The 23160-nt window shown below is 33.9% G+C and overlaps 2 long non-coding RNA genes across 3 annotated transcripts; one reads left to right on the top strand and one right to left on the bottom strand.

Moving 5' to 3' along the window:
* The first annotated feature begins 959 nt into the window (after positions 1 to 959).
* Positions 960 to 23079, top strand: LOC135298690 (uncharacterized). 2 transcript variants are annotated; one of them, XR_010360739.1, is made up of 3 exons: positions 960 to 1072; positions 14340 to 14458; positions 21440 to 23079. It is a non-coding gene; the product is annotated as an uncharacterized LOC135298690 (long non-coding RNA). The 2 variants fall into 2 exon arrangements; XR_010360740.1 differs by lacking the exon at positions 21440 to 23079 and adding an exon at positions 19305 to 21402.
* Positions 2020 to 4836, bottom strand: LOC135298689 (uncharacterized). Its single transcript, XR_010360738.1, has 3 exons — positions 4739 to 4836; positions 3128 to 3196; positions 2020 to 2573 (listed from the first exon to the last, which is right to left on the bottom strand). It is a non-coding gene; the product is annotated as an uncharacterized LOC135298689 (long non-coding RNA).
* Positions 23080 to 23160: the final 81 nt, after the last annotated feature.

Genomic DNA, 23160 nt, shown 5'->3' on the forward strand with positions numbered 1-23160 from the left:
TCTGAAGTGAAAAAAATCAGGTAAGGCTTGCTGAAAAGAAAATATGTTCACAGAAGTGTGGGTGGCAGGAGTTACTATCTGAAATGTAGAAGACTGATCAAACTTATGTTCTTTTTTCCCATTTCTCAAAGGGAATTGCAGAATAAATTTTACCTACTCATTACTTAAATAAGACATTCAGAATTTATGACAGGACTCAACATTCAAAGAAAAAAACAACTAAATGTAAAAGCACACTTCCAATGAAAATGCAGAGAAAAAACTAATTTGATTTTCTAAGCAGAAAGTGTGGATTCACAATAATTTATAAAAAATCCCAAAGAATCTGATAAAATTTTTCAAGTGGCTATTTTCCTACATTGAACAGCTGTTGATGAACAGAAGATGAAAAAGAGCTGCAGCTCAGGGAAAGGCACTGGAAGTTCTGCCAGATGTCTTGCCACAACATTGCTACTTCTATTTATCCCTAAGGGATCTAAGAGTTTTGTTAAGGCATCCCTTCTTAATCTGCAATAAACACTTAGGAATAAAGATAAAGAATATAAAGTTCACTTTATGCAGACAGTGTAAAAGAGGATTAAAAAAAACTATTTCCCAGAGCTTCTAGGAAGATTTGGCTGCAGGACTATGTGGGAGACAAGTGTGAGGGAAACCAGGCTGAGATACCTTGGGAGAACACCCTTGTCTAACTGAGGGTGACAATCTCCCAGGATCCCCGGGATCCTGGATGAGCTTCTGCTCATCAAATGTTGTCCACTCCCCAGTTCCAGTAAGTTCTATGCTTCCAGCTTCCTCATTGGTTCTCCCCAGAAAGTCACTCCCCCTCCTCTCTCCCATTGGTCCCACCTGTGTCACCCCACTCCGAATCCTCCCCTAGACCCTTTCCCCATTGGACTATTTGTACCCTGACCCCTCCTACTCTTCCACGGTTATATGTCCCCGCCCCGCCCTGCTCTTCGCTCTTGGCCTGTGGTTCCGCTCCTGTTTGTTCTCCTCACTTCTCTCCCTACCCGGACCTTCTCCAAATACACCCTGCTGGATCTACCAAGCCAAGTGTCCTCTCGTCCATCTGGTGAGGCTGTCACTACATCATCGGGGCTCAGGCGTCTGGTGGGCTGGGGGACTCGTCAGAGCTGCCCAAAGCAGAGACACTCTCGGTGCTGCACCTGCCTGGGGAGGCTGCTCTGGCCACATCCCGCAGGAGTAGGTACACGATAATGCTCCAAAGAGTAGAAATAGTGTACTTAATTAAGAACAGGAAAATTCCTGATGAAAGCGTATCAAATCACATCAAATCAAATCAGCCGTATAACTGTTCATCACATCACTATTGCATCTGATGTGATCTCTGCTGAACAGCTAGAAAAGACATAGCAAATACAAAGATGTTAATGTACCTGAAAACTTTGACAGCCTGTATTGCTGGCCACTTTAACAGGCTTAAATAAAGCCGATTCATTTTCTTGCCAAATCTGAGCAACACATTTTGCATAGATAAATGCCAGTCAAGGCTTTTCTTTATCCATAACTTCATCAAAGAATTGGCACACTTTGGATAAGTCCTCATTAATATATTTCTTTGTAACTTAGGCCATTTTTCATTCCTGCTATATATATTTCTCATTTTGCGAGGCTAAGTTCATACTGCAGTTGCATTATTTAATATCAGATAAACATTATTTATCTTTTATAACTTTATTGTTCATCATGCATTGCACCAATTTTGGCACTACCTTGATTTCTTTATATGCTAATTAAAACAGTATTCTCAGTATGGAAACACACATTAATGTAATCTGTCAGGTGCCATTACATCTCTGTGAGAATATTACAAAAGTTTTATTTCTTCTCATAATACAAATGCTTGACAACATTTTATTTCAGAGAAGTGAAAACAGTCAATAAAACTCAATCCAAAAAAGCTACAGTTTCACTTTCTGTGTGCTCTGCACATTTTTGTTCCCTTGATAAAGAAAATTAAACAGTTCTTTCTTAAAATATTTCCTACATATGCTAACTCAATCTATACCTTTCCTAGGCCCTTCTGGTGGCATGCAATGTGTGTGCATATAAACATGTACGTAAATTTATAGACACACTTCAAAAATCTCTTGAAAAAATGAGATAAAGAATTGATATTATGAGAATCATAATTGTTTGAATAAATACACAGACATAAATATTTCATATAATAAAATCTCCATATTTTAATGGCCTATATGTTTCATTTCTAATGTAGTGGAATTTTATTTACTTGATCTAATTATATAAAACATGAAATAATTATTTATACTTCTATTTGTATGAAAGGCAATTACATATTCAAGCAAGTAAGTGGTTTAAGTATCTGAATGCCTATATTTTGTGTTAAGGTTGCCATTAAGACTTGAGACATACAGATCTTTAGAGCAAGATAGCTTCAGGAGATGTAATTGTTTACTGAAGTATATTGTTCAAGGTATGCTAGCATGCAAAAACACATGACAATAACAGAACACATCTCCTGAAAAACTTAGAAGGTTTTTTCCTTGAAGTCTTCAAAAGCAAAGGTTACAAGGCCAGCAAATTTCACCCTGAATGAGCAGATAAATGCAATAGAATTGACAAAAAGAATGTTAACATTTATATAAAGTCAGGATAATGGACTTTTTATTTTTATTCACTTCTTCAGTTCAGCAAAAGGATTACACACTTTACATTGCTCTATGAGAAATATAGAAATAAACATTAATTTAGACAGACTATGTGATTCTTGTAGTTCATAGTTGTAGTTCACATGTTATCTCTGCTGGTGATTAATGTAACTACTTTATTTTACTGATTTAATATATAGTTTAAATAGCCGCAGTTTTCTTATTTTAATTCCACTCAATTAGCTTACCAGGAACATTATACTGGAATTATTTACTTTTAATTTATCCCTGACAGTGTAAGCTCTGAACTGAACTGAGGAAATAAACTAGTTCTGCATCAAATCTGCCATTATTTTACAAGAACTGTCAGAAAATTATGTGCATGTGCATGCATGTAGGCATATATACACCTATTTAATAGAAGCTGGTTTTAGATAGTGAGACACCAAAGAATTTCCATTATAGATTGTAGGAGGTGAGTGTGAAAAACTTACCACAAGGATGCCGTGGGAGGAGTCAGTAATTTAACTTAAAGCAAGTCTCAGCAGTAATTTCCCATGAATCTTTGTGACAAGTATGGTAATATAAATTAGAATAGCAAATATTGTGTCTGCCTCCATCTAGAACATTTTTAGTACCTCAGGTGTTCATTGGTTAGTCACCTGAAGTCACTCCCCCCTCACCTTTACTTGGGTTGCCCTGTATTACCTCATCCTAACTCCTCCTCCCATTCCTTTCCCCATTGGATCGTTTATATTGTAATCTCTCCTACCCTAGCCCAAATATATACCCTGGACCCTCCCTCAAGGGGTTGCACTCTTTCCTCAGTGTCCACCTATTTGGTTATCTCCTTGTTTAGCTGATCCTTCCCCTGCAACCTTTATCTTTCCTACACCTTGGATCCTACATTAAAAACCTTGTTGGAACTATCTGGGACTGAGTCACCTCCTTTGACCCTGGTGAACAAGAGCTGTCCCTCTGGGACTGGGCAGAAAGTGGTCTGAGAGATTGTGTCAGTGGGTAAAAAGGGGGCACATTTTTTCCCTGTGGCATCTTACCAGCACCAGCCCAAGGATTTTCTCCGACTGGGTGGGAACAAGGTTGCTCCCTTCTCGAGCGGAACCCCGCAAGAGATCACAATGAACACCCAAATGAATTCTTGCCCACGTTAGAAGGCAGATTTGCACAGGCAAACAATTATATGTTTTCCCAGACATACGCATTGTGTTTTAATTTGAATCATCACCTAACTGGCTTTAGTTTGCATTAAACAAAAAAAAAAAAAAAAAAAAAAAAACACCACAACACAAAAAACCAAAAAAAAAAAAGGTGTATTGGTATATTCTCCTTTAGTTGCCAGATTCAACAAATACACTTGGAAAGTTTAGACCAAGACTGTTGTATTAGGGTAGACAGAGCCTCAGGCACCGCTACTCATTATGTTGATCTAAGTCACAGTGTGCTTTAATGATGGGTTGGAAAATCCATCCCGATTAAGTGCACAACCTGAGGTTATATTTAACGGGATTCATTCTAATGTACTCTGCCTCCAGTTGGTGTTGGCTTTCTTAGGAGCTGAAGATTTTCACTAGGGTAAAAATAGCACTGGAAAGAATTGAGAAGAGACTAAAATTATCTGGTCCATGAGAAAGAAAGGCCTGTTACCACTTTTTTAAAATTTCAAGTGCTTAGGAGAGCTGGTTTAATGTGTTAGCAAAATAAGGATGTGTTATATATATCAGTATTTTCAAGAGTTCAGCTTTGGGCCTGGTATGAAATCCAGTCTAGAATGATTAAGCAGGAGATCCTTTTAAGCAGTTTTCTTAGTTGTCTTGAGCTATATTAGCTTTCTACAAATGCATAAAATACTGCTATGTGAAATAGAAAAACAAAACCACATTCTCCCTAAAGGTATACTGATTTCAAGTAAGTCTCTGAATATAATCACCATAATTTTTTAATTGCATTGATTTTCTGCTTCAGTTCACGATCCTACCATGTTTCCTCTCCTGCCTGCTCTTTAACATCCCATCTCCTTTAAATGTTTTTGACATCTATCATTTCTCAAGTCTTTTTGTTGCCTTCTTGTTGCAAAGGTTTCATACCTTCATGGTGATTTCTTACGGGCAGCTACTCACAACACTGAGTCCTTCTCCTCCTGCTCTGCACAACCAACAAACTCCATCTTGACCAGCCAACATACTCTTTTAAAATACCCCTCCTTATATGATCTAGCTGTGGCCTGTTAAGGGCAGGCTTGTTCTTCATGCATGATAATTAGCACAGCTGTAAGTCCTTAGGGGTGAGATTACCTTCACCACTATTTCTATTCTCCTATGTTCTATGTATCCACATATTTTTGATAGTAATGCTTTCTTTTAGGCTCTTCATGAATTTTTAGAAATATTTTTGTGACCTATCATCACTGTATCCTATAATACGTATTCTGAGAAGAGTTAAAATTGAAGTCTGCTGGCATTAAAATCCGCAAATGTTTTTAATTTTAAGAAGTGCGGCAAAAAAAAAAAATTCCAAAAATTCTGAAGTAAATCACTTCAACAAAATAATTTTTTATCATTGAGGCAATCAGAACTCCAGTTTCATTCTCTGCCATTCCCTACTCCTTCTATGACTTTCTCCTTTTTTTCTCCCCATTATTCTTGTATTCCATTTTCTTGAGTCTTTCACAGTGTAGTTGTGAAGTTTTGGATGTGTGCAAAGTCAATGCCAAATGATTTTCCCCCAATAATAAATGCTATTTATTCAAATAAAGAGCACAAGTTGAAAGCAGTGGTTTTGGTAAAACAGAATATGTTCAAAGTTGACCGTTAGTGTCTCTAGAGAGACATAGATTGAATGGATTGATGACTCAGTGGATAAAAATGTGGCTGAGCTCACACCTGGAGCGCTGCCTCCAGCTCTGCTGTCCCCAAAATAAAGACACGGAACTGTTGGAGCAAGTCCAGAGGAGGAGACAAAGCCAATAAGGAGACTGGAGAACCAGTTGATAAGAGGACAGGCTGAAAAAGTTGGGGTTGTTCAGCCTGGAGAAGAGAAGGTGACATGGACACCTCATAACACACTTCTAATATCTGGGAATCCAGAGAGAGACCCTTGATCAGGAACTGCAGTGACTGGACAAGGAGTAACGGGTACAAATTGATAGAGGGGAAATTTAGGTTGGATATTAGGAAGAAAGTTCTTTATTGTGAGGGTAGTGAGACCCTGGAAAAGGTTGCCCAGGCAGTGTTCAAAGCCAGGATGGGTAAGGTCTTGAGCAACATGGGCTAGAGGGAAGTGGCAGGGGAATGAGGACTGATAATCTTTAAGATTCTTTCCAACCCTTAATTTTCTACAAGCCTATGATTATTTGAATTGCTTAAAGAAAAGAATCTACTCTGTTTTTATTTCTCTGGCATTACTGTTGGGAATTCTATCAAACAGCTTTTAAAATTATGGTTCAGGCTAATTTGTCTCTAAATTTAACATAAGAAGAAAAGGAATCAAAAAGTGTACAAAAATTACCTGCTTTAGGAAAAAGGTCTTCCATTAATACAGATGGCAAAGATTTCCATTTATGTTAAGAGAGATTACAAATTCTGTTCAAGAAAACCAGCCTTAGAATCCTTAATAAACTTTTCCTTAGCAGAACACAACCCTTACCATAACAGTTTTTCTTCCAATGAATTAGATTTTTATTTTAATTCTGACATAGAAGGAAACAAGCCTCCTATACTGCTACTGGAGTTCTGATTTTTTGTGCTACATCACTTTCAAAACTAATAAAACAAATTCAATCTGCACAAATATCAATGCTGTTATAATTTTATAGTTTTACTTAAACTGATACTAATAAAAAACTATAGTTTTTTACAGGCATCTTCCCAGAACATCCATCAGAGACTGGACTATTAAAAGAACACATAGAATAGACTTTAAAGAACTCTTTAAAGTAAAATAAAATAAATAACAAAAAATTTTCTTCTAAGCTGTTGTTAGAGAAGTCATTATCATAAACTGAAGTCATCTAGTCAGGGAGGATATTGCACAAAGTTGTCACCTCTGAGTTAAAACATGACAGTTGCCATTTTTGCACATTTCCCCTTCCTTTCTTTCATTTGTACTTGTTTAAGGGGTGAATGGGACATAAGAAAGAAAAACAGCACCAGAGTGGAAAAAGGAAAATTGAAAGTAGACAGGAGAATAATTTCCAAGCTTGATATAATGAGGAAGAGCAGCATACACAAAGAGTCAAAAAAAAATCTCTGATTGCTTCCCTACATCACTGTCATAAAGTACAGTATATTACTCTGCTTTGCCTTTTACTCCTCCCATGGGAAGTGGAGACGCACAGTCTTCTGTACTCAGGGCAGAACAGGAAGTTCTAGCTGGTTTGGTTTGGGGTTTTTTTGGGGTTGTTTTGGTGGGTTTTTTTGTTTGTTTGTTTGTTTTTTGTTTTTTTTTTTTTGTTGTTGTTTTTTTAATAGCAGTATAAAACATTCCATGGTTTTAAACAAAATCCATGGAAACTTAAACCAACAGATTACAAACAACACCTAGACTGTAACTAAAGCACTGCAGTGCTATTTACCTTTAATTAAGGCAGTACACAGAATTTTTTCATTTCATTGGAAGGGATCTGAGACATTTTAAATTAGTTGTCTCTACTGGATTAATAAATTGGGCCTAAAAGGAATGAAATGCCACACATTGACTCAGCTTCAATACAGCAGTGGACACTACAGTACCCTACTATGGCATAAATTTGCAAATGGAAGGTAAATATGCATAGTTCTAGTGCTAAAAAATCTCTATACCTTGCTTTATCTTGTCATATTGAAATGAATACATAAGTGCTTGCACATTAGAAAACAAATGTAGTCTTATGAAATGGGGTTCCCAAAACAAAAGAAAGAGGAAAAGCTGTGTCTGATAGGTTTTTGTAGACAGTGTTTGATGTCCCATATAAAGGGACCTGGAGGTCCAGATAAGCAGAATCAAAAGAAATAGAGTCTAAAAATGGGTAAATTCCTAATTTGTTGAAAAGTTTGATGCACACTAAAATGAAAGTAAAGTTTTATCGTTTGGTTTGTGGCAGTTTTTGTTTTGTTTTTTCCCCCCACCAGCATACTATATGTTAGTTAAGCCAAAAATATTTAGTTTGACAGGATTAGGCCTTTTTATGAAAATCTTTGAGTTTCTGGAATCTATGAGGAAGACATACTTGAAGGGGGCATGTTAACACTAGACTGGCAGAAACCTGGAACTGAAAGATGTGCCCTGAAGGCAATGAAAAGCAGGAGGGGCACAGCATTCCTTTTCCCAGCTACCCCATATCATTCAAATGAAAAACTGATGGAGCTATATGCATTTAGTTACCTTCACATTTTTTTAAATATATCTGCAAGTTTTTCAGTAGAGACAGTTTTTATATTCTTTCATAGTATTCTCTATTGAACATCTTTGTTTAGAATAGCCCAGGCCCTACATACCAGATTGACAGTATTATTTTACATCTGTCCTTCTATCCTGACACTCTGTCATTAATAAGGTATCACCATTTCTGAAACAAATCTGCACTCTTTGAACCACCTGTTGTCAAATTCCATTTCACAGCTTTATTCTCACATTCTTTTCCTATTTCAACACTACAAAACTGAATAACTTTCATCCCCTTTCCCGTTTCCTCCCTTTTCTTCCTCATTTGCTTAGAGCTGTCAGCACCCTGCTCAGCACAATATCAGTTTTGGTACCTCCAATAACAGTCCATTTCACATTTTATGTCTATGGGACATTTCACAGATTGACTTTGTTACGGAATCCAAAAAAATTTCAGTGTTCTACCAGTAATGATAATGCTTGGAACAGATTTCTGTTCTTCTGCTCTCAGAAACATAAATATCTGAGTCATATAGGGCAGTGATCAGAATTGATGCAGTAATTTCAATAATCTACAGCAACTGCAGATTTATTGGTCAGAAGCGACAATACTGAAACAGCCATAGAAAGCAAGAATTTACTCTAGATGTCTTTGGACATAGTATTTCCACTGATTTTTAAGATCTTCATACAAAGTGTACAAAAGAAACTTAGGGACATCATAAAAATGATCATTCACATGCAGAACTTTATGTGAGTACTCAAACATAAAAGAAATACAATCATGGCAGATATCCATCTGTTCATGAAAGACTGCAGAAATAAGATATGAGAAAGGTAGTAAACTACCAATATTTTTCTACGACCTTTGTTCCTCCTATTGCAGGGCATATATACTAGGGCTTGGACGACTTGGGATAAATAACATCAGCCATGCTACTAATGGCACTTTTACAGCCTAGGCAACACAACTGAGGGATTCCTGTATCCTTTTCCTGGTTTTCTAAAGCAGATCAAACAAGTCTCTACAGCAGTGTAGAAGCAAAATTTATCCCATCATAGAGACTTTTAATGAGTCCAAGGGCAATAATGAGCAGGAAAAGACCACTTAGGAATTAAGTGTAATAACCATGTCATGAAAGTTTTTTTCAGAAACAAGAAAATCAATGAAACTTCAGTCCGCAAGTTTCACAGAATACCTGCACCACCTTGAATGCACTTAAATTGATGCATTGCTTACAACGAATGCTGTTATATATTACCTTTTTAATATTCTGGAAAGATTATTTCAAACAAAACCTGCCCAGTTTCTTTTTGAGTTTGTCAGAATTCCTAGCAATAAAAGTATTTTATACATTTTTCTACTATTGGATTTCTCTGAAATTCCCTCTGAAGCCCACACAAAGCATATGAAGATTTTAGGTACAGAAAAACAGGAACCATGTAAAAAGAAAATCTTGTTTTGCAAGTATTCTTTCTATAAAATATATATTACACAAAAAAAATAAAGTTTTATATATATATTTATACACATAAAGTTTATATATTACATAAAAATATATATCAAATAAAAATAAGTTGTTTGACTCTTGAATTGATTCTAATTTACAATAAAGAGCAAAAAATTTCATATTTGTATAAATAAAAAATAAATCCAAACACTTCATGATGACATATTTCCCTTGATGATTACTATAAGAGAGAGGAAGCTATTAAAAGTCTTCAGCAATAAAAACCAAATTTTTACTACACCCGTCATTTATTTCTTTTACTAGAGTATTCTGATTTCCTCATTCATATCTATGGAATTAGAGAAGTAAAGCTTTCTAAAATTGAAAAGGCACAGTCAGATCTGTAATACATACCATTGTTCTTTTCCATTTGTTCTTTGGATTAGCCATCTGCAAAAATACTTAAGTCATAGTAAGTTTAATCATTTATGTGTCAGTTTTTCAAACTTTAAATTTTAATAGAATTACATTTATCAAATAATTTTATTATTTTTTAAATCAAAACTAGAATTTAATTTCCAAGAAGGCCAGAAAGGCAATAGCCTTTCAGCCAGCTCATTGTGTTTCTCTTGTCCCTGAACAAGTCACTGAAATTTTTTCCAATACAATACAATGTCCTTTACTATAATGAAAGACATGGAGCATTTTTAAGAACTGTTAAAGACATTGCATCATCAGTGAAAAAAATTATAATTATTGCAATAAAAGAGAATAATCTTTGTGGAAGGGCCAAGAAAAGAGTTCTTGCAGATATTAAAAATTTTAATATATAATTTTTTGCAGGATTGTGAATGTGATGACCTAGGTGTTGTTTCTGTTTTTTCGCAATACATACAAAAAAACCCCACTGTACTTGTTGAGTGATAAAATTCTCAAGGAAAAGAATAGTGTCTTTGTTAGTGTTTATGCCATGGATGGCACAGTAATGTTCTTTTTATAATTACACTATTTCTGCAACAGCAAAACAACAAACATTTGTTAAGGCACGGCCACATATGAACACAAAAATAGGGAGTAAAATAATACTATTATAACTTTTATTGCAATGTGGACAAAAATATGGGATAGAAAGGTTATTTAATACAACATTAATATTTTACACACGTATCTCATAAAAATAATAAGACCTTTTCTTCAAAGTTTTGTAAAGTTTTCTTCAAAGCATTTATGTTAACAACCTGAGGAGAAAAGAAAGTCCTTAAATAAGTCCTTTATCATCTTGTTAAGTACTACATGGACCATCAGTTCTTGCAAACAAATCTTTTATCCTAAAAAACTGACAGAACACAACTTCATGAAAACTAAAATGTATATAATTAGAGAAGACCATCCTCTACACAGTCAGATGGGCGGACAGAAAAAGTAATCTTCAAAGATATTTTCTAACATTCTGTTTTGTGTGTTGTAAAAGGTACTGAATGCCGTTCAGACATATAAACATGCTTGGACTGTCACTAATTCCGTAATTATTATTATTAATATTCTTATTAAGACAAAGCAGAAGCATTATTTTTTGCAGTTTTTAATCAACTAATAAACTGGCCTATTGTAGTTTTGCATCCTGTTCATACTGAATCTTTCAACTTTCCCAACACCACTGACGCATCTTTCAGGATTTCCCTCAGTATCACTAGGCTGACTAACCCAAAATGACATGATGATATCCATACTCACAGCTACTAAATGCATGAAGATACTTTTGTAATAAGTTGGAAAAAAGTCAGAATTTTAATTTTTGTGGTGAAGCAATGGAGCACACTCAAAGGCTGGAGAAGTTATATGAGATTTCTTTTTTATTGGGGTGATTTTGGTCTGCTAAGGGAATATGTACTCAGAGTTATATTCAAGATCTATAGAGGATGAAAGATGTGTGAATAAGGAAAATGAAGAAAAAAATCATAAAGGAAATTGTGGTTTCCATTAGTATTCAATTTGTACCAAAATTTGACAGCAGATAATTTTAATTACTATTTCTTACACAAAATACCATGAAATGGTATTTAATAAAGAGGCTTTCTGCCTCTGAGAGTATTCAAATTAAAATCATAGAGAAGCATATCATTATACAAGGAAAAATTAGTGATGAAAAGCCACTCAATGACAAAAAGGCCCTTTCTCAGTGTACTTACCTGCCCACACACAATACCCTACTAAGCAAGAAACTCTATACTCGGAGCAATGATAAAAAAATCAATTTGCAGAGGATTAACTACACATGAAAACTAGAGGCTTAATGCTACAAAACCATGAGGGAAAACATAAGATTAATTTATTGCATCTGATAGGACAAGGAGCTTATGAAAAATAAAGATAATCTTAAGGGCAATGTGCATCTGAGGAAAACTCTCTTAACACTTTGTAACAAATATGAACATCATTCCCTCCACATTTTCAAAAGGAAAAAAAAAAGAAAGAAAACAGTTGACTGGCTCCTTAGGCAGTGTTTTGATTCAGCAGCAGATCTAGACCTTCCTTATTTCTTTTCCCTACAGTTATTCCCATAATTCCTTCTTTTTTATTCTTTTCTTTTTTTCCTTTTCTTTTTTTTTTTTAAAGGCTTATTTTGCACTTAACTTCTACATATTGCACAGGTCATTTCCATAATCATAAACCAGCCTGATCACTGGCTGTCTTTTGTGACATAGCAATAATGTGAAAGAGTCTAAAGGCTGCCTTGGGCAACAATCTGGGGATATTAGCATACATCAGGTACTGGGCTCACCACTTTAGGAGTATGCAGCAATATCAGGTGAAGAAAAGCAATAGGCAGTTATGAGATAACGTCTCCCCAGGGAAAGTTTTATTCCAGCTTTCAATAGTTGCTGGTTTGTGCCCTGGAAGAAAATAATTATATTATTTCTAAAATTCCATATATATTGTTTTCTTTATAATTTTAGTTTATTATTATAACTCTAAGCTCTTGTTATTCAAATAAATAGATGAATCTGCTGTGAAAAAGCTACAGTGCCAGTAATAGTGAGCTAGTTGAAGACCTTCTGGAGGTACACTCTAATGAATGTGCTATAATACCTGACTGCACCTGAGATTCCCCAGTTTTCTTTCAGAACTTGTTACTTTTCCTAAGACACTAAAAGATAAGACTACAAGATTGTCCAATTATCCTCATTAAAATTCTGAAAATTCAAAGGCATTCAATGCTGAAGTACAATATTATAATCTTTAATGAAATATTGGCACAGCAGTTGCCATAGGTGTTATTATGACATCTGAAGTGAGTGTCTTTCTAATTAATTATTAGATGGATCTCTGAAGTAGGTAAGATAGGGAAATATATAGGTACTGTTAATATAGCGTTAAGGGTCAGGGAAGGTAAAAATCATTAGCGTATCATTTAATTGGTTTCATAAATTGTTATACAAAAAGTTCATCCTTGAGCTTTCTGAGAGCGTTGAGATATGGAAATTGAGACTGCAACCCACAAACGTTACAGAGTTTTATCTTCAATTAGTACCGCTGGGAAGGGAATAACATCATTAAGGACAGCTTAGAAGTTGGAACAGTATTCAAGCAACACAGACTTTATTATTTTTTTTGAAACTCCGATTATATTTTATTTCATACTGTGGATTTTCCACTTCTGACCACTAAAACATCTGTATATTTTAACCTTAAGAATGTGGGGAGTGTAAGAGTACACAAGAACAAAATATCTCATTTATGAGTATAGAAACCAGAGGCAAGACATGGAACAAGTAATAAATCACAGATAGATACACAAATCCCAAATATATGAGACAGATCAAAACCAACAGTGTTGGATCCATATTGGAGCGGGACAGCACTGGCTCCATCAGACTTAAAGGAAGTTTCTGGCAGCTTCTCACAGAAGCCCCCATGTAGCCCCCTTTGCTACTTAAAATTTACCATGCAAACCCAACACAGCAAACTTGAATCTCTTAAAATAATATTAATAGAAAACTGTATTTATTGATTTATTTTTAACTGCTGAGGCCAGAACTGCCGAGATTATTTTTGTCTCTGTGTATATCACTTGTTTTTTCATTGCCCTCCACAGAAGTACTGAAAAAAAACAATGACAACAGCAAGCATAGTCAACTCAGAACTTAACATTTCCTGACACCACCATGCAAAACAATTATTCTCTGGACTGTAACGTATGCACAGCACTTGACTGTTGTGCAAGTTGTTTTTTTTTAAACAGGTATAATTACTTCAGGGGGATTGAGTACATGGAGCTAATTGATGTTTAACATTTAAGAAATGTAACACAATTTTATGCCTGTTTAAAAGTGTCAAAAATGATTCATAATATTTGAAGAAATTTCACTGTTGGCAGAATCAATATCTACACATGGGAAATTATCCCAAATAAGAGTGTCACATTTGATATAAAATTCACATTTAATATAAAAGGTAACCATATTTCTTGTTTCTGTGTGTGCTACAACTAATGCTAAGATCATTTTCTTTAATCCCCAAAGTCAGATGTGAATCATGTTTCAACAATTTAGTATAGAATCATAAAAAAAATTGAATGGTTTGGTTAGAAGGGATATTAAAAATCCTTAAAGGACACCAACCCCCCAGGTTACTTAAAGTTTCATCCAAGCCAACCCTGAACACATCCAGGGAGGAGACATTCAGAGCTGCTCTGGGCAACCTGTGCCATTGTCTCACCACCCTCACAGTAAATTTCTTCCTAATATCTGATCTAAACATACTTATTTTCAGTTTAAAGAGATTAATTTTTCTCCTATCACTACATGCTCTCCCTTCTGTTTCAAAAATGCTTGTTCAAGTTGCAGAAAAAGCCTGAATATTTTTTTTTTTACAGAACTGAAACTTCTGAATTTTTTTCATGTCCAAAGTCAATCTTACAAGGTGACCATTTGTGAGCATTTGCAATGGGAGTGTTTCCACTGATTTGTAGGAGACTGGATGCACATTAAGAGTGTAAGTTTCTCAAGTATTTTTAATAATCAGGTGTTGCAAAGTAAAGGTGTTGCAAAGCAGCCTTGCAAAGTAAAGAAGCAAAGATTTTTGTGAATTCTAGAGGAAATAATCACGGACTTAAGGGTAGCATCATGGTTATTGCCATGCCTAGAATTGTTTTGTGAGACTGATTTCAGGCATCTCAACAGCTCTCAAAATCAAAATCGATGGGACACAGTGAATAACAGAAAAAGGATGTAGAAGTAAAAATAGATCTTTTAATCTGCTTTGACTGTAGGCCTCAAAGGTTTTAAGTTTTGACTACACCTTAATGGCATGCAAGGAAAACACAACATTATTTTCTGTGCTTGAGCTGCTGTATAAAACATGCACAGGCATTCATATTTCATACATGGGGAAATGTAATGTTTGTGAGATACTCAACAACTCAACCTACTATTCAGACATGTACCTTTCACAAAATGTAGGCTATAATTAAATTTCTATAAAACAATATTTCTTGCACACAATTCTTGCATCTCTTCTTGATGTGAGCTGATTCTACGGAACAAATTTCAGTATAAATGACACAACTTGCACAAAAAAATCCGAAATATTTCATAGTCATTGAAATGAGTTATAGATATAGATATTGAGGAAATATTTTTATTAAACTTAAGTCTTGTTAGTAGTACATTGAAGTGAAGACAGCTTTTAGCAGGCTGCTAGCATGTATAAAAATTTCCTTAAATTAGTACCTCTCATACAGACAGTCAGTTTTGTGGCAGTTTAAGATGTTTGGGTTTTTTGGTAGGCTGGGGGGGAAGGTTTGGTTTTGGTTTCGGTTTGTTTTTTTCTTAGGTTTGCCGTACTGCTTTCAGTTTTTACGTAAAATTAAAAGAAATAAAAGGAATTAAGTTCAAAGATTCATATGCTAGCAAGAAGTAGTCCCATCTTAAAAATAGTGCCACCAAAACTGTTATTTGAGCTGGTTGAGGCTTTAATGTGACACAACAGACAGCTTATTTCAAGTCCAAACAGTTGTCTCTTAATATGAGGTCTGATGGCCTTTCACAAAAGTCACTCAGGGAGCTTTTATTATTGGTCGGAAACATTACTTATTCCTGACTGAAAAAAGGAGTTCATTCTTTGAGACCTTAATTCTGGAGGTTTTAGAAAAAAACAATTTTAAAATCTCGAAACGTGATTTGGGTTAGTGAAAAATACATCCTCTTCTACATCTATCATTGATGTGGAATGGTAAAAGAGACTTTGACATCAAAGTAGTGCTACATAGCAAAATAATGCAGACTTACAGCCTTGTGAGCAAAAGTCATCATGTTTGATGTAAAAGTTATTGTAAAGAATAAAGGCAAAGACATTTACATAGGCAAGAGATAGTAAAACACAAAATGAGAAATTTTAAAAAAGTAAGTAAAAAACACCACCAAAAAGCTACACACAGAAACTTTTATATCCCAAGGTAAAAATGCCATTCATATTTGGCAAAAAAAATGTTATACTGGCATTTAAATTGACATAAAGTTACAATTTTTACATTTTAACAACACCATTTATTTTCACAACAATTAAAGGGAGGCTGATGTTACAAATTCAATTTCTAAGAAGAAAATTACTCACCATTATGAAGCTACTTTTCAAAGTGCAAGTAACAATTTCAAACACTTCATTGTACAAAACAAAATGGAAAGAAACCCATTGCATGTTTCAAACCAGTTTAAAACTAAAAAGTCTCCCATTAAAGGCAATGACCTAGCTTTCTTCCCTTATGTGTCCATACAGGCTGCAGTTTTTGAGGGCTGACTGGGGAGTTATATGATTTGCTTTTAAGAACGTTTTTTTTCTCTAGAGATTAAAAAGCCTGAAAGACTAATCAGTGCCACCAAGGATAAAATCTTTCATGTAAAATCTTGAAATGGTGCATCCCAAGTATAATCCATCTATAATTGCTAATATCAACAGGAAGCATTGATATTTTAAATATTTTGAAATTTTTGGGCTTTGCAGAATCAGACTTCTATCAATGACAGCAAGAAAAAGTTCTGAAACATTGCTAACAGCAGCAAATGTCATTGACAAGCATTTTCTATTAAACAGTAGGATCTTTAAGTATCATTAAAACAAAGAATAAGGCAGCCTGCTATAATTTCTCCTTTCCCAGTAAGTTTTTGATATGTCATGGAAAGCATTGGAAAATAGAGAAATCTAAAAATGGCTCTGCTTAACCTGTCATTTTAATGCCAAATTTGTAACTTGTTAACTAAAGAGATTGCAGCACCATTTATTTACTCAATGAAACAGTTTATATGTGTTTAAATAGTCTGAAAAAGCAAGTGTAATTGTTTGTCTTGAGCACCTAATTATATTGCCAGATGACATAAAGGGGAGAAAGCATTGCAGCTTCAGAGGTTCAGGTGAATTTAAAAAAAAAATCATAAAAGCTAAAACCAGTTATATTAAGAAACTTATCATGCTTAAGAGAGTCAGTCTTCCAATGGGTTTCTTTAGTAGCTTTCATAAATTTGCAAGCAAAGTATTTCTGCTAGATATTGTGTTGTTCTGTGGGTGAAATGATTGTTATTTTATACTATTGGTCAATATTTAATGTATGTGAAATATAAAATATTTAATGAAATTTGTAAAAATATACAAAAGGGTTGAGAATTTAAGTGCTCAACCCTGACTCCATACATGGGACCTGCATAGATTAAAAGATTGGATTTCGTGTAAAAATATTGAGGAAAACTACTCAAAGAAATTGCTGTAGAGAACTGAAGCGAAATCTATCACTAACAATCCTTTTTCATCCTTCTCATAATTGCTCATCAAGACAAGAAAAGCATTGTTAATTAAAGCCAGCAATGTTCTGTTATGTGGGAGGACACAGAAAGTTTTAGTTCTTTTGGGATACAATTATGTTTTGCAAATAAGCAATTAGGATTATTTCAGAGAAATTGTATATATGCTATATTTTCCACTTGACTTTACAGAATTTTCTGAGGCTAATTAAAAAACTGCTGGAAGAGAAAACATAATCTTTCTTATATCTAGAAATGCATAACAGGCATGAAAAGCACACGACATATTGGATTGTTTTAATGTGATTGTTTTTTGTCTATTTGGAGGGATTTTTCTTGGGTTGTAAGGATTTTGTAGTGCATTGAATATGCATTTTTTATGCAAGGTGGCATTTGCCAAATTGTAAACAAACTTGCAACTCCCTTGTTAATAAAAGAATTATTATTAATTTCATTCTGGGTCTTCCTAAAGCATTCTGCAATAACATCAAAAATGGAAGTAGAAAGAATTGTGGACATTTTTATAGAAAATAGCCCAATGTTTGCACCTCCAAGAGATATATAGGAATGATGTTTATCAACAATAATTAACAGCTTTGACCTCTTCACTCTTTTCAAGAGGACAGAATACAGGCCTTATGTCATTTTCTCATGAACAACCTCAATGTATGAATACACTTTGACACCTGAATTTCCATGAGAGGCATGTTAATAGAAATGAGGTAATTTTTGTGGACTGTAGGTAACACCATTTCAGGGCATTTACTGCACCAGCCAAGTACTTTGTAGTGCTTGCTAAACCTGAATTCTTTACCTCTTTCTCTTCTTTACATTTTCTAATTTTTGTTATCAATCTAAGAAGGTTTCATGGTATTATTTTTTCCCTTTAAAAGAATGGTCATAAATCCTGACTTTAATGAAACTGTGTGTTTCAACTAAAAATTACTTACTCTGGAAGTAGCTGGCCAGTATTTGTGCATCCATTGCATGTTTATAGCACAACATTTCTGTCCATCCTTAACAGTTCATAGAGTTCATAAATAAAATAAATTAAAATAAAATAAAATAAATCATAATTTTAAAAATAGGCAGATATTATAAGAATAATTCAAAAAATCATCTGATGTATCTAAATCAAACATAATACGAAATTTGAATTAAACATGCCATTTTTGCCCAGCATTTGTTATCTATGCCATTGCTGCACAGGCAATTGTTTTATCACCCATCTGGTCATTTGAAGAAAGTAATTTGTAAACACATACTAGAAAATAAGGAGGCAATGTTTGAAAGATTACTTCCATTTATGCAGTGATGCATTACAAGGGGTTTCTGTTTAGTGAAGAAATTTGGGAAGGCTCTTCCCACCCCCCCACCCCACCGTTTGTCTGCAGTGTGAGAATGACTACTTTTAAACAGTTTTTTTTTTAAAAATTGTCAACAAGTATTCATGTCCAAAATGTGTTGAACTGACATAAATAGGTAAGTTATGGACAGGTGGAGGAATAAAGAGTTTCCTACTATAAACTTTCAATTAGACTCCAAAATGTTTATTAGACAAATTAAAATTTTACATCATGGCCTGTGTTTGTAAGGCTATTTCAACACATTTGACTAAAAAAACAGAGATACATAAAGAATGAGCTCTATTTCTACAGCTAAAATGAAAAAAAAAAGTAGAAGAAATTCACCTTTCAGTCAGGGAGAACAGTATCATCCTATGTTTTGCCTGTAACAGTTGAAAGTGACAAGAATTTTTTTTTATTGTGTAACTTTGATGCTAATGATAGCAAGTTCATTTAATTGAAGAAAAATTTTATGTTATTAGTAAGTGACTAGAGGAGTCTAAAGTTCTGCAAAACACCCACAGGAGTTTGTTGGGGTTTTTTTGGTACAAGAACTAATATATTTTAAATGTATTTTAAAATCCATGTTTGAACAGTGTTTGACTTTGAAAAACTGCAATCAGAATTCTAGTCTTGAGTCACTGAACCCTTAGCATTAAAGCTATGAAATATTGTGTAATAACCTTATGTCTTCTCTTTCAGCACCACAGCATCAGAACAGCAGTCTTGCAATAGAACAGAAACAGAAATTTGCAAAGAAAAGTAAAGAGAAAGACAAAAAACTAAATCAACTACTTAAAACTTCTGTTGATTTTTTTTAAATGGCTTTTTGCTTTCTTACTCAGCCATTTCTTGGCTTCTGAATGCCTTGTGGTTGTCTCATTCATGCTTAGTTTTTGCCTTTTCTGCTCTTGGATTCATCTTTTGCTTGAAGAAAAAACTGATAAAACAATGTAGCTATTCCTACTACTTTCTCCTCTTTCATTTCAAAGGTGGATTTAATTAATGCAGAATACTTGTTTCTTTAATTGATTTTTATAACTACATAAAGTAGTTTTTACCAAATTTAGAAAGATAGGATATCTTTAAAAGGCATTCAAAATTACTGATATCTCAGGATCTGTGGGGTTTTTTAATATTACTTATAGCATTTATTACATATCTGTATTGATTCAAGCTTCCAGATACAAAGCTATCACTAAAAAAAAATGAAATCATAATTGATTGTATGTTTAGATGCAGAATTAGGAAGTAATTTGCAACTTGGCAGCTGAAAGAAAATTGTATCAAGGCATGAGACCAGCTGGTTTTATGTGAAAACAAAGAGCAATAGATCCAAAGTGTACAAGATTTTCCTGGTGACTGAGCACACATCACAGTGACATGACAATGTAACTGTATTTAATAGTCATATCACTCTGCAAATATTTGTTGACTGTAACTGGGGAGATGAAGAAAAAAGAAAAGTAGGATTTCCAATACTATGTGTAGAATCAGACTTGTGGGATTTATGGTGCAGCAAAAGTGCTGACTCTTTCTAGAGAGGGTATTTTAAGAAAGTCTCTGACAAAAACAGTGGCTCATATTACTGGGAAAATTAGTAGATCCTTTTTCAGAAAAGTGGTTGATGTGCAAGTATAGTTAATTCAGTCCAAAATTCACATTCTGTTTTCAGGTTGTTTTTCCTTAACGTTCACAATTAACCCCCTTTTCATAGCTTAAACAGAAATGAGGGATTATTGTGCAATTACATGCAGAGAGGAAACTTAGATTTTAAATCATGTTCATAGGGTTTTTAGGGGGTGTATTTTAAAGTAGAACCCAAAATACTTTTTCTAGTTAACACCTAAATAATAAAATTTAAAAATCAAATTAACAAGAAACATACAGTTCTCTATGGGTATGAAAATAATTTCTATTGAGTTACTGAAATTTGAAACATATGAATTTGTTGCCCATTTGTAAGACTTACATATTTTAAAAGAGTATACATCAAAAGATAAACCAAAAAAATTATCTGAGATATACATATTTTCTGACCTGTTCATTGTAGACATGTTCATTTAAAAAAAAAAGGAAGCAGAAAAAAAATCAATGCAAAAAACCTCTAGATTTGAAGAACTAAATGGGTTACAAGAATGATATATCAGGTTTATGTGTGGGCTTTTAGTGATAGTAAAGTTACTTTTAATTAGGACAAAATGTAGAAGGAAGACAAACAAACTCAAATCCTTCCATAAATTATTTTCTGCAGTTGTGCTCTGTTTAGGATCAAGATCTGTTTTTAAGTAAACTCAAGGGTAATATGAGATGTGATCGAATTTTAGAGTACTGCAATGACCTAGTGAAAAAAAAAAGAGAAAAAATAATTCATACTTCATGGTCTCATCAAGAATTTAATTTACTCTTCATTTCTGTGTATTAGTATCTAGGAACCTCTGACCCTCTTCAGTCATTCATCAGAAGAAATGCTTAAAACTGACAGCTGAACTTTGCATTCAAATCATGATTTAATATTCGAAGTTAAGCTTAAGCATGAAAGGCAGCTAAATGGTCAAATAAATGGATAATTACGCTTCCATATTGAAAGACGCATAATATATTTCCATTACAAAGCCAAGCAGGGTTGTTTATTCAACATCGGATTTATCCTTAAACAAGGGCAAGAAGAACAGATTTGAAACAGAAGAGTGCCCTGTGTTTATCAAATATTCTTATCTTGAATACAGCTTTGTAACAAATCCCCATGCTTCTCTTAATATGCTGACATTTTATCCATCAAAGGAATGTTGTTAATGAAAACTGCAGTTCAAAATAAATTATTTCTGTCTCCACAGAGTTATAGCTCATGTGTTTTGGGGGTTTTTTTCTTCTCTTCTTTCTCGTGAGAAAAAGCCATGACTCATCACCAGAAGTTCATCAGAAAACTACCCTTAGGAATTTGAGGCACCTAATCTGACTCTTAAGGTACAAGATAAATTTTTGCGTTACTTACTGCTTTATAATCTTTCAAAAAGCAATGAAAAAATGTAATAAGGAGGGGTGTTGTTTTCAGTGGTTTTATGGTTTGATTTTGGTTTTTTGGAGATGATTCATTTTCATTTGATTAGGGCTTTTTGCGGATTTCTTTGTTGGTGTTTTTTTAGTTCATTTGTTTGCACTTTCATTTTGGTTGCCTTTTTTTATGGAAAGAATCCTCCTTTCCTCTCGCGTCTTCCGGATTTAAGTCCTTTTCCTCAGGCTCTTCTCTCTGCCCTTTTTTCTTTTCTTTAATTTGACTGAAATAAAGCACAGTCAGAGATCAGAATCCTTTAGCAGCTAATTGCCTATTAGTGGGTCCCCTATACATTTCAGACAAATGTTTTCAATAACTCACTGTTTTCTTAAGTTGCATAGAGTAATGTTTTAAAATAAAGGAGATCCTAACATTTAATAATAGTTATTTAAAGAACAATTCACAGAGTTAAGAGAAAAAGAAGAAATAAATGGCTTTTAAGGACTATTAAGAGGAACTCAAATGTTTCCTAACTTCAAAACCTTTCTCCTGTAAGTATACTCAATGCCAAGAACAGTATTATTATGAACACCTTGACATAGTATTCTGTTCGGCCCCTTGTAATTTCCCTTTCAAAATCCATGGAAAATGGTAGTCTAAAGAAAAGTCTCTATTATTTAAGAATACGTCAACAACGTGTGAAAGCAAAAGACCAGTTTATTTTTTCCAAATTTATACTTACGTGTGTAATAGCAGCAGAGAAATGGAAAAACTTATCACACCATAGTAAAGTGCTTAAGTAATCTAACAAAATCTGTGAAAAATTGAATTATAAACCTTCAAAATAAATATTTCATGTTAGTATTAATTTTCTTGACAATTTTAGTGCAATCTATTACCTCAAAGTAATGATTCAAATTAACCTGATTAAAACTAATTATTTTAATGCTAGTCATTCTTATTTGCCAGTATTATTTCCAGAATTTACCTGGCTCTGGCTTCCTGATTTTTGTTTTGGTATTTCTAGGCCTTTTGGCAATTTAAACACTTCAAAGGGCTGCTCTGTACTCAGTTCACAGAAGACTTAGTAAAATCCAATGCAGGGAAAAAAATATTTCCCAAAGGAACATTTACAATCAAAGATGGAAGCAAATCTATTTTATTGATGTAAACTGCATATAGTCATAAGATCATAATTTAAAGTCACAATGTGAAACAGTCAAGGCACAAACATTTTGGAATCGATAGTATGAGAATATCTAATTGGAAACTTTCAGTCCTTGCTCTATAAAAAGTGCTTGGCTAGTACATTATTTAAAAATACTTCCATATCGACAAAGATATTTTGGCATTTACTTTGATCCAAAATCACCTTCCAACACTTAGAATGTAAATGAAATATAAAATACTCTAAATGTTTCATTTCTCGATTATGTTGTAAAATATAAAAACCATTCCTTCCAAAAACACATCTAGATTACTGCTAAGGAACCTTACATGCTTGGCAGCCACTGTCTTCCAAAGAAGACTTTGGGAAATTATCTCATTAAAAATTAATATTTC

The sequence above is a fragment of the Passer domesticus genome, chromosome 4 (genome assembly GCF_036417665.1).
Source record: "Passer domesticus isolate bPasDom1 chromosome 4, bPasDom1.hap1, whole genome shotgun sequence".
NCBI lineage: Eukaryota > Metazoa > Chordata > Aves > Passeriformes > Passeridae > Passer > Passer domesticus.